Raw genomic sequence first — 12,546 nt, 5'->3', positions numbered from 1 at the left:
ACGAAACGGTGGTGTAAATAGTCAGGGTATTCCTAAACGTCATAGACAAGTCTCCAGTAGCAAATGTTGTTACAAGGACGCCAGATATTCCGTGGAAACCAGGACTTCCCTACAGAATCTGAGAAAACCTTTCATCCCTTTATGCATCGTGGTAGACACTACGAACATAAAATTATGCTCATGACTTCTGGCACAGGTACATGCGAGCAATTATACGCCTATGCTCCATCCATGAATGGAATGGTAAAGACTTGTATTTAAGTGAATAACAGAATCCGCACTCTTCCAACGTATATACAAGACATTGATCTACTATTTGACTAGTTTATTATATACACTGCGTGAAAGAAATCGCAGGACCAAAAATAACTGACATCAGAGTAATAAAATTTCGGGACCACATTTGACTAGGCAACATATGTAAGCAATTGTCTTTGTAAGATCACAGATTAACACAAGCGCGACGTAAGGCAATGCAAATAAGAAATGCTGGTACATTAATAACCGGTGTAGCCTCTAGAATATTGAATGCGACCATGCAAACTGCCAAGAATTGTGTTGTAAAGTTGCCGTATGTGAGTATGTGTGATTGAGTTCCATGCCTGTTCCACTTGGTCCCTCAGTACAGGGACACTTAATGCTGGTTGTGGATGAAGCTGGAGTTCTCGTCCGATGGTGCTCGATTGGAGACAGATCTTGTGATAGACCAGGCCAACGGTGCAGTATGTATAGTATGCTAGGGTGCAAAAGCGGTATGTAGGTGAGCGTTATTCTGTTGGAAATCACACAATGGAATTCAGTTCATTAATGGCAGCACATCGACTCGAATCAACAAATCACGCACAAGTTTTCATTGAGGATGCATGGGGTAATCGTGAGAGTCCTTCCGCTATCATACGAACTCGCACCCCTGACCATAACTCCCAGTATAGATCCAGTGTGTTCAGCACGCATACAGGTTGCCAACGGCATTCACCGTCAGCTAGGCACAACCAGCTTTCATCGGAAAACGTAGCAGACCTGCATCCAGCATTCATTTACCACTTGCTTCACACCACTGATTTCGGTAATGACAGTGTTTTGGGTTCAATGGCATCTACGTTACAGGGTGTCTATCTCGGTGCTATTTCTAAAGTAATTGATTTGTAATAGTTCGTTGTACCACTGCGATACAAACTGCCAAATTGTTGCTGCAGACGCAGATATAGTACGATGCCACAGCCATACCCCAAACACGATGGTCAGGAACCTAGTCTCCTTACGATCGTTCATTCCCGTGTCCACCGCGGCCACCAAGCATGACAGGGCCATGCTGTCGCTGCTCAGGCACTTGCTATTCTTCGAGTTTCACTGTCCCTGTTAACACATATCGTTAAAACGAATGTCGCACTACATTAACTCTTAGAGCGCTCAATTGAATACGACACTTAAAGTCTGCATAAAACTGTTCTCCGAAGAGTCGTCACTAGCATTTTCTGCGGCGTTTCAGCAGGTAGTTGCAGGTTCGTGTTTGATTGTGTAGTTGGACTCAGCCGAAGCAAGTAGTCGTCGCGACTTCCATGCGTCGCAAAGCGTCGAAAAGGCGGCTGTTTCATTCCCGTCACAAGCAAAATGATACCTTCCTCTAAGTACAAGACTTTCCCCTTAAAAATGAAAAGCTGTTTGGATTGCAAAATAAGTAGTAGAAAATATCAATGACATGGCTAGATCTCCTTGCATCAGGATTTGAGCCGCACTTCTTTATCAGAGTCTATTTTGATAGAAAAATTATCTTTATTTCGAGCATGCGTCTAAATAGTGTTGTTCTAATTTTAAAGAAGGTTATTAGCTATTTGTAGGAACTCACATTTTTTCTCGCACTTTCTCTTTTGTTCGGCAAATTTAACAAATACTACCCCTAAGACGTGTGTGACATGTCAACTCAGCTGTGTTGGTGAGCCATGGCAGTTAACTTACGAGGACATCCCACTTTTTGTTTTCGCGGCTCTACTACAATGACGCCGAATGAGAAGGAAGTGAAGGACACACGTCTTTTTACAATGAGATGGAATAAAATTTGGAAATTTGTGGTAAGGTCTTATGGGACAAATTACTGAAGTCATCGGTCCCTAAGCCCACATACTACTTAAACTAACTTACGCTATGGACAACACACACACCCATACCTGAGGTAGGACTCGAACGTCCGACGGGGGGGAGCCGAACGGACTCCGTGAAGCTACATCGAAGGGTACGTTACTTTAAATAACAAGAGTTTCTATTCATGATTGACATGATAACCACGGACTGTTAAGTATAATATTTCGTAAAGTGTTCCAAAGTGAATGTTAGAATATGAGTTAAATCAAACCATCTAGGGAAACTGCAAATTGTTACCTCCCCGTGAACAATGCAAGATTCAGCACTATACGAAATTGAAAACTCATCGAAATCTTCTCCAAAACTATTCCAAGCAATTTCCTGCACATATTTAATTCTCTTTTTCCAATTACATGTTATACCCTTAAATCTTTTGAATTTTTTAACTTTCTAAAGTTTAGAAACTGAGTTCTTTTGTTTGGATTATGTTGTATAACGCGACAAGAATTATTCCATGTGCTATAGTCTCAACATTTAGCAAAGAGATATTTTAATGGGGGACGGATGTTAGCACGAGTACCGTGTGGTTTATTTTGAAGTAAATATGTTGCTAGCTTTGTACCTAGATCTAGACACAGTAAAACATTGTAAAATGATAGGCAAGGCACACTTTTCATTGTACTTTGTTGAAGGCCGACAGAGGAAGTAGTGTACATCAGCAATACTCGTTGTACGTTCGTGAAAAAAATAGAAATAGGGCAAAAGATTGGAAAAGTTCAAAATTTAGTCACCAACAGAACTAGAGACGAGAAATTAGGTGGACCGGACAATACTAAGCTAATGTTCCGGACGTCACCTTGGACGATAGAACATCTTGTCATTAAATTCATGAATAACTCATAGAAAGCGCAGCGACACATATCTCCAGTGTGCTGTGTGCCTAAGACAGGCGATGATACGCCATATTAGTAATCAGCCGCACATGCATTGTAACAATTACCCCGAATTTGAGGTATTTATAAAGAGCAGCAGCCCACACATAGTATTTGGGAGCCAGCAAAGCGTGAAAGCAGAACTTGGTAAAAGCAAGTTAATTATGTCAAACCAGAATATCGAGGTAGAAGGAGTGCAAAATAACGTGGTCGTAGTACCAGTTGAGATTTCCATCGAGTCAGAAATTGTGTCTGCAATTAGTTGATTAGCACGAAATCAACGATTACCCGTAAGCAAAAAATAGCAACTATATCCTTGGAATGGCTTATAGATTCGCCTGTAGAAGTAAACTTCTTCCTCTCTGCAGCTCCACAGGACTATGGCCCAACGACATACCCGAAGTCAACGCAAATGTGACCGTTTCCTCTGTCAACTTGTGTCATTACATTGCGTACATTCGCAATATAGTCATTCTTTCTGCAATTTCTCTGTGCCTATGTTCATTGTGTCTCACTAGACTACCATATTTGTAATTGAATGAACAATTTTCTAAGTACAAATCCACCTGTATTGGATGTTCTCGAAGTTCTGTACTTTCTGTCGTGTTTGGCACTTGGTGACCTATTTTCGTGTCGACAAGAAGAGTATCATTCTTCGTCGTTTAACAGATTTACGTGTACCATCCAAACTGTTAAAACCTTTACATACATATAAAACTGACAAATTAGCAAACGAATCTTCTATTACTGTAAAAACTTTCTGTATTAAGTGATGTTTTATGTTATATTCTCTTAGAGATACTTGATTGGAAGCAATATCTACCTCACCTTTCTTATTTGGGTATTTTTATCTCTTCTGCTCAAACAACCCACTTTGAGAATTGCTAGATTGAGAAACGAAAACAAAGTTACTTTCTCAAGTACCGATGGGTCGATAAAGTCCATCAGGACAAAAAACTGATTTTCTGCTGAAGATCTCACGTATGACAAGCTTTCAGAGGTCGCCTCAGCTTTCATCTGACTCTTGACAACGTACCACGCCTGTAGACTGCTTATTCTTACTTTGTTTAAATTTATGGTTAGGACTCATCTCGCAAGCTGCGCCGTTAAACAGAGATGTCCGTCTTGTGTGACATACGACGTGCCTCCTTCAGCACAATTGTAGTCGTTGAGCCACGCGAAGAAGTTATGTCAAATGATGACTCGCGGCGCTAGCGAGCACCCAGCTAGGTAACCCCGAGACGTCACACCCGTACCCTACCATTACTGGTTGAGCCACCGAGGGAAGCAATCGAGTTTAGACTTGAAGCACAGAAAGATATGGGATATAATTTGTGGCAGTAGCATAGGGTCATTTTTGGCCCGCACGATTTCTTTGAATCAAATATGGGGCCTAAAAACTCCACCGAATACTTGAAATGTGAAATTGTGTCTATCAGTTGCAGGTCACGTAAGTTAGAAAACAATGAGAAGTCTTAAAGTCAAAACGCACACGCGCGCACACACACACACACACACATAAAAATCTGTATTTCGTTTGTCAAATATAATATATCCTCTTTAGGTACATATCCGTTCAGTAACTATTTTTTTCCGAAATTGTAACAACATTATCATCAAATTTTTTTTTCCGTCCACAGTGAGTGTACTGAATTGGGTGCGCGGGTTTGCGGAAGGGGGAATATCGTGGGTGTAGACAGATGTGAAGATCACCGAACTATCAGTTTAATAAGCCGCGGCTGCAAAATACTAACACGAATTCTTTACAAACGAATGGAAAAACTGGTAGAAGCCGACGTCGGGGAAGATCAGTTTGGATTCCGTAGAAATGTTGGTACACGTGAGGCAATACTGCCCCACGACTTACCTTAGAAGCTAGATTCAGGAAAGGCAAACCTACGTTTCTAGCATTTGTATAGGGAAAGCTTTTGACAATGTTGACTGGGATACTCTATTTAAAATTCTGAAGGTGACACGGGTAAAATACAGGGAGCGAAAGGCTATTTAAAATTTGTACAGAGTCCAGATGGCAGTTATGAGAGTCGAGTGACATGAAAGGGAAGCAGTGGTTGGGAAGGGAGTGAGACAGGCTTGTAGACTCTCCACGATGTTATTCAGTCTGTATATTGAGCAAGCAGCAAAGGAAACAAATGAAAAATTCGGAGTAGGTATTAAAATCCATGGAGAAGAAATAAAAACTTTGAGGTTCGCCGCGACATTGTGATTCTGTCAGAGACAGCAAAGGACTTGGAAGAGCAGTTGAACAGATTGGACAGTGTCTTGAAAGAAGGATATAACATGAACATCAACAAAAGCAAGACGAGGATAATGGAATGTAGTCGAATGAAATCGGGTGATGCTGCGGGAATTAGAGTAGGAAATGAGAGGCTTAAAGTAGTAAATGAGTTTTGCTATTTGGGGAGCAATGCAACTGATGATGGTCGAAGTAGAGAGGATATAAAATGTAGACTGGTAATGACAAGGAAAGCGTTTCTGAATAAGAGAAATTTGTTAACATCGAGTATAGATGTAAGTGTCAGTAGGTCGTTTCTGAAAGTAATTGTATGGAGTGTAGCCATGTATGGATGTGAAACGTGCACGATAAATATTTTAGACAAGAAGAGAATAGAAGCTTTCGGAATGTGGTGCTACAGAAGAATGCTGAAGATTAGATAGGTATATCACATAACTAATGAGGAGATACTGAATAGAAGTGGAGAGAAGAGAAATTTGAGGCACTACTTGAAGAACGGATCGGTTGGTTGGGCATATTCTAAGGCATCAAGGGATGACCAATTTAGTATTGGAGGGCAGCGTGGAGGGTAAAAATCGAAGAGGGAGACCAACAGTTGAATACACTAATCAGATTCAGAAGGTTGTAGGTTGCAGTAGGTACCGGGAGATGAAGAAGCTTGCACAAGATAGAGTATCAAGGAAAGCTGCGTCAAACCAGTCTCTGGACTGAAGACCACAACAAGAACAACAAAAGCAAGTCTTGTGGTCCAGACAGTATTCCAATTATATTTCTTTCAGAGTTGCTGTTGCAGTAGCTCCATACTTAACAAACATACACAAAAGCTCGCTCTACGAAAGATCCGTACCCAGAGACTGGCAAGTTGCATAAGTCACACAAGTATTCAAGAACGGGAATAGGAGTAATCTACTGAAGTACATGCGCATATCATCAACGTCAACATGCAGCTGCATTTTGGAACTTACATTGTATTCGAACATTAATAATTACCTAGAAGCGAACGGTCTTTTGTGACGCAGTCGACGTGGATTTAGAAAGTACCGTTCGTGTGAAACACAACTAGCTCTTTACTAACACAAAGTGTTGAGAGTTACCGACAAAGATTTTAAAATTGATTCCCCATTTCTAGATTTCCAGAAGGCTTTTGACACTGTACCATACAAGCGGCTTGTAATCTAATTGCGTGGTTGTGGAATATCGTTTGTTATGCGAATGGATTTTCAGTCAGAGCTCTCACGGGTCGTAGTAACTCACGGAAATAAAAGTGATTTCAGGTGTAACAGGCCCTCTGTTGTACCTCGTGTACATAACCGATTTGGTCGCGCGGGATTAACCGAGCTATCTAAGGCGCTGCAGTCATTGACTGTGCGGCTGATCCCGGCGTAGGTTCGAATCCTCCCTCGGGCATGGGTGTGTGTGTTTGTCCTTAGGATAATTTAGGTTAAGTCGTGTGTAAGCTTAGGGGCTGATGACCTTAGCAGTTAAGTCTCATAAGATTTCACACACATTTGAACATAACCGATTTTGGAGACATTCTGAGCAGCCATTTTATGTTGTTTGCAGATGATGTTGCCGTTTCTCGGTCAGCACAGTCATGATGAGTTCAAAAAAAATTTAAAAACAATTTTGAAGTCTGTATGGAGCTAAAATTAGCAATGGACCCTAAACCATTGAAAGGGTGAGGTCATCCTCATGAGAGATAAAAGGAAACCGTTAAACTTCGATTATCCGATAAATCAATCAAATCTGAAAGCTTTAAATTCACCTAAATACATTGTAATTAAAATGGAAACAACACATAGAAAATGTGCTGAAGGCGAACTAAAGGATGTGCTTTATTGGCACAACACTTGGAAGACGCAAAGGATCTATTAAAAAGACTTTCTACACTACGCTTGTCCGACCTATTTTGGAGTACTGGTGCACTCTGTAGGATCAGGTTAACTGAGTGCAACGAGAAAGTCCAAAGAAGAGCAGTACATTTTGTATTACTGAGAAATAGGGGAAAGAGCGTCACGGACATGATAGAAGATTTGGGCGTTTCTCGTTTCTCGTTGCGGCTGTATCTTCTCACGAATTTTCAAACTTCCTCCTTCGAATGGAAAAAATATTTTGTTGATGCCTGCCTACATAGACAGGAACGAGCATCATAATAAAATAAGGGAAATCAGAGCTCGCACGGATACAGGTGTTCATATTTTCCGCTCGATGTTCGAGCGTAGAACAAAGAGAAGTATTGTGAATGTAGTACGATTAACCCTCTATCAGATACTTAAGTGTGATTTTCAGAGCAGCCGCGTAGATGTAGATGTACCACGGCATGCATCCACAGCATCAGATAAGAGAACCACTGGTGACTGTATTGCGTACCCAGTGATACCTCACAACGTCACGCTAGATGCTGAGTACATGTGCCGTCGATGAAAAACTTTGCAACGTTTGCATTCATTGGAGCCTCCATACACGGATACATCCATTGTTGCTCTGTATGAAGACCTGAGTCCCTTATGGAAGAAACGACGTGGCTCCACTCTTGCTTTCTATGTCGTCGTTGGTAGCGCGACTGTCTGCACGCCTCGCTCTGCCGCCACATCGAGGGAAGCCTCCGTGCTGACAGTTCTGCGGTCTTCTGGACTTCGCCGCGCTGCACACGAGCCTCATTCCTGACGCGAGGTACGTGGCGCCGATGGACGATGTTGCAAGGCCTGGCGAACCGTGTGTCTTCCGCCTCGGCCGCTAGATACCTGGGCCCGTTGAGTTTCTGCAGTGCTGCCTCCCTCAGCCCATCGATTATACAGGACCGCGCTTAAAAGCAGTTCCGCCAACACGAAGAAATTCTAACAGATTTTTAGATAGAACAAACTTTATTATCATTCTACACCTTTAATCTTCATGCTTACACCGACCGAAGTGGCCGAGCGGTTCTAGGCGCTACAGCCTGGAACTGCGCGACCGCTACGGTCGCAGGTTCGAATCCTGCCTCGGGCATGTATGTGTGTGATGTTCTTAGGTTAGTTAGATTTAAGTAGTTCAACGTTCTAGGGGACTGATGACCTCAGACGTGAAGTCCCATAGTGCTCAGAACCATTTGAAGCATTTCCATGTTGATATATTTATTTCTCAACACTGTCACCCTCGCGACGAATACATCTCTCCCAACTAGAGACCAGTTTATTGGTGCCGTCACTGTTAACAAAACCACAACCCCACCCTGCTTGTACCGATTCATCACTATGAAATTGAAGTCCTTGTAGGTGTTGTTGTGTTAGCAGAAGAGCCAACACCGTGTTACGAATGGAGGCCGAAATGCACGCGTTTTAGCTCACGCAGGCTGGCGTAAGGAGGGAAGAACTATAATGACGTGAGGTCTGGAACATGACAAGGAATGAGAATTCAGAAAGCAGACGTAATTACGGTTGTGAGCTCTGCAACATCCATGTAATAATTTATATTTACGTGACAAACCCTATTCCTAGGGCTACATATTAATTTTGACAAATGGATTAATGCCGACATTTGTAAAAACGGCGATGATACATCAGTCCATACTAATGTAAAATTGCCACCTTCTGAAGAAGACAAATTTAAATTTGTTGAAACCTAGGTAAAGAATTCTTTATCCATTGCAACTGGTCCGGTGTTTATAATTTTATTACGTGGAACCGTTGCTGTTGTGCAGCTATGTTTAAAATATTGATAATTTTTACTTATGGACCGTCTGACAGCAACTGAATAAAACACAATTTTAGTGCCATACGCGTTTCGCCTTTATTTTCTGCAAGGCATTATCAGTGACCTGTAATATGTACATATGTCAGCTATTTTATTTACATTTTTGTCATTGTGCCTATAGGCTATAAACAATTCTGGTGGTTGGTATTTCCCATTAAGTAAAAGTTGAAGATGTCAGACGTAATTAGTTTGATACTTAACTTTAATCCATCGGTGATGAACGTCGCTCTTGGCGGTACATGATTCACAATATTATCTGTTAGTAACTGAATATGGCGCCTTGCTAGGTCGTAGCAAATGACGTAGCTGAAGGCTATGCTTAACTGTCGTTTCTGCAATGAGAGCGTATGTAGACAGTGAACCATCGCTAGTAACGTCGGCTGTACAACTGGGGCGAGTGCTAGGGAGTCTCTCTAGACTAGACCTGCCGTGTGGTGGCGCTCGGTCTGCAATCACTGATAGTGGCGACACGCGGGTCCGACGTATACTAACGGACCGCGGCCGATTTAAAGGGTACCACCTAGCAAGTGTGGTGTCTGGCGGTGACACCACAAGTGCACTTTATATTTTAGAAACAGATGAAAACCTGATGGCGCCAAGTCGGGACTGTGTGAAGGATGATCGATGACAGTGGAACCAAGACGTCGGATAGTGGCAGTTGTCACAGCGTTCATGTGTCTTCTGACTCTGTCATGCTGAAGAGGAACCTGTGATTTCGGTTTTCTTAGATCCTCGCTGCACCTTAAAGAGTTCATTTTGGAGCCTTTAGGCACGAATTCCTAGTGAACCACACCTCGAACATCCCAGAATACTGTGAGCATGATTTTGCGTGCTGATGGCACTATCTTGAATATTTTTGACGTCGGTTATCGTTTGGAGAGAAACTCTGTTGATATTCTCTTTGTTTGAGGTGCCAGAGTTATTTCTCAACACTGTCACCCTCACGACGAATACATCTCTCCCAACTAGAGACGAGTTTATTGGTGCCGTCTCTGTTAACAAAACCACAACCCCACCCTGCTTGAACCGATTCATCACTATGAGAGTGAAGTCCTTGCTTTCATCTCATGTCACGACGTTGTCAAGAAACCCACCACTCTCACGTTGATAACGCAAAAGAAATTGTTGACGCATTTCTCTGTATCAGGTCTGGAACACATCGTACACACAGCTTTCCGTATCGCTGTTTTGCAGTGACAGCCCCAGTTCCTGAAAGCTGTGTCTGTGTTACCCAACGCTTTTCCCTGATGAGTTCATCAGTCCGATGTCGACGAGTCTCGTCGGCTGCCGCACGCGCTCGTCCGCTCCGTGCTGTGTCACACACGTTGACGTTAGCACCACCGTTTCCATAATTACGATCGCCAACAGCCCCACGTCGAGCATACCTGATGTCAATACCATCTTCACCACACACACAGCTTTCATTCTCCTGCGGATTTAAATTGGAGTCACGCTTTCTGCTGTTACAATCTCGTTTATAGCACGCTCTTTCTCAGGCGCCGACACGGTTAAGTTACACATTGCCTTGTTACACTCTATAATACGGGACCCTCTGGTGGAAGACTGTTGCAGCTAGCGTCAGCGAAGCGGGAAAGTCGACCAAGTAATATGCGTGTCATGTGAGATACCTCGACCGATACTGGGAACAGAATAATAAATTCTGGAGCATTACTTTTCAGGACGCCCTCGTACGTTCACACAGCAGGCGTGCCACCCCAACACGCGGCGAGCAGCTACAACCGACCAGCGCCCTCCCACGAGCGACTTCTGAAACATGTTGGAGATGTGTCTGCTTTGTACATGAGGTGTAGCAGGACCTACTCGCAAACAACGAACATTGAAATCCGTTTTCTGAATCAGATATTCGCTGTGTAATCTTTTCTTATACACTGGATGTAGGTGGCGTTTGTGCATCTGCTATATGCGGTTCTCGTGCAATGAAAGTCACTTGCGTATTGCAGCATGTAGTGAACTTCATACCAAATGTACGTTTGCTCGTAATAGTATTAAGACGTGGGAACAAAAAAAATTGACCAGGTGCGTGTACGTCTCTGTACAAACTTAATCACCACTATCGCAGTTTCTATGCGGAGGGCCAGATGGAAAGAGCAGGATTTGCAGACGTGCTTCGCGAAATGCCACCGGCGGAACATCCCACTGAAATGGACAGACTACCTTATTGCTGAAATCAGCACAGAGGTAGAAGCTGCCCTAAAATGTGGTGCGTTAAGCAAATTTCCTGGACCGGATTGGTTCCCTCTTGAGTTCTACAGCGCCTTTGCTCCTCTGATGGGACCGACGTGGGTACAGATGTACAACGAACTCTTCACACCTACCTTACGAGTCCCTACCGAGTTCACAGTGGGTATCATGATACACATTCCAAAACCCAGTGGTGGTCCTAGACCACAAGACTACCGGCCTTTCACGTTGGTGAACGGAGACTATTAAATTTTTCCACGCCTCCTTAGTGCCCGCCTTCAAGTGGTGATAAAGGACAAAATAAATTTAGCTCAAATGAGTCTAGATTGGAAGAGCAAATGCACACTCAGCACTAGGAGCATACATGATTGTCATAGCATTGTCCACGTTTAGATTACGAGACGCCTTAGTGGCAGTGGATTTCGATCACGCTTTCGACCGAGTGGACCACGTGTTCCTACGCGCTGTCGTGGAATAGATGGGAATCTGCGTGTGTTTGTGGACAAGATCTTGAGGCTGATTCATGGCGCACATTCGAGAGTCTTGGTGAACGACCCTAGCTCAGAACCTTTCACGATCCAGCGCTCTCTCCGACGGCGCCTTGAAGACGCCCAGCTATGGACAGCATCTTTCCAAGACTGCGCATAGGCCGACGGCATCGTTCTTTTGGTCAAGTCAGGAGGTGAACCCAGGCGACATTGTGATGGCTTCAGCGGTATGGAACATTAGCGAGTAGCGTCATTAACCTTCAAAGGACCCGATGTATGGAAGTGGGCAGAGGGCTGCCACCATGTGCAACAGTGTCCATCACCAAGGTACCCAAGGTTCCATAGAAACATACGAGGTACAGCAGCGGATCATTATCGACGGCTACTGCAACAGATTCGCACGTTAGGACGACAAAATGCACTGTGCGTCACAGATATGTTTCAGCGGGTACATTATATGTCAACGTCCATTTGGCACCAAAAATAAGTCACTTGGCATACATAGTGCCGTTGCTCACCACGATCGCATCAAGACTACAGTGGGCGCTCAGAAATTTCGTGAGTGGTGACCTCTTCTTTAAAATCCACCACGATTGTCACTGCCACCGAGAGGAGGAGGCATCGGACTCGTAAACTGGGCGCGTGCGTTATTTCTTAGTACGAGGAAACGCTATTGGAGAACCGAGCACGTCACCTTAATGGGCGCTGTGATCAGCGAGGTGGCCCACAATTTACGGCATCCACCACCCAACGTCGGCCACACCTCAGCACCGCTCGCACACCTTTGAGACTTCTTTGTCGATTACAGTTACGTCCAGTACATTTCGCCAGACTGCCCACAACGAAAGACGTATATCGA

Source organism: Schistocerca americana, chromosome 2, assembly GCF_021461395.2.
Source record: "Schistocerca americana isolate TAMUIC-IGC-003095 chromosome 2, iqSchAmer2.1, whole genome shotgun sequence".
NCBI classification, from domain to species: Eukaryota; Metazoa; Arthropoda; class Insecta; order Orthoptera; family Acrididae; genus Schistocerca; species Schistocerca americana.
Note: the sequence above shows the minus strand (reverse complement) of the source record.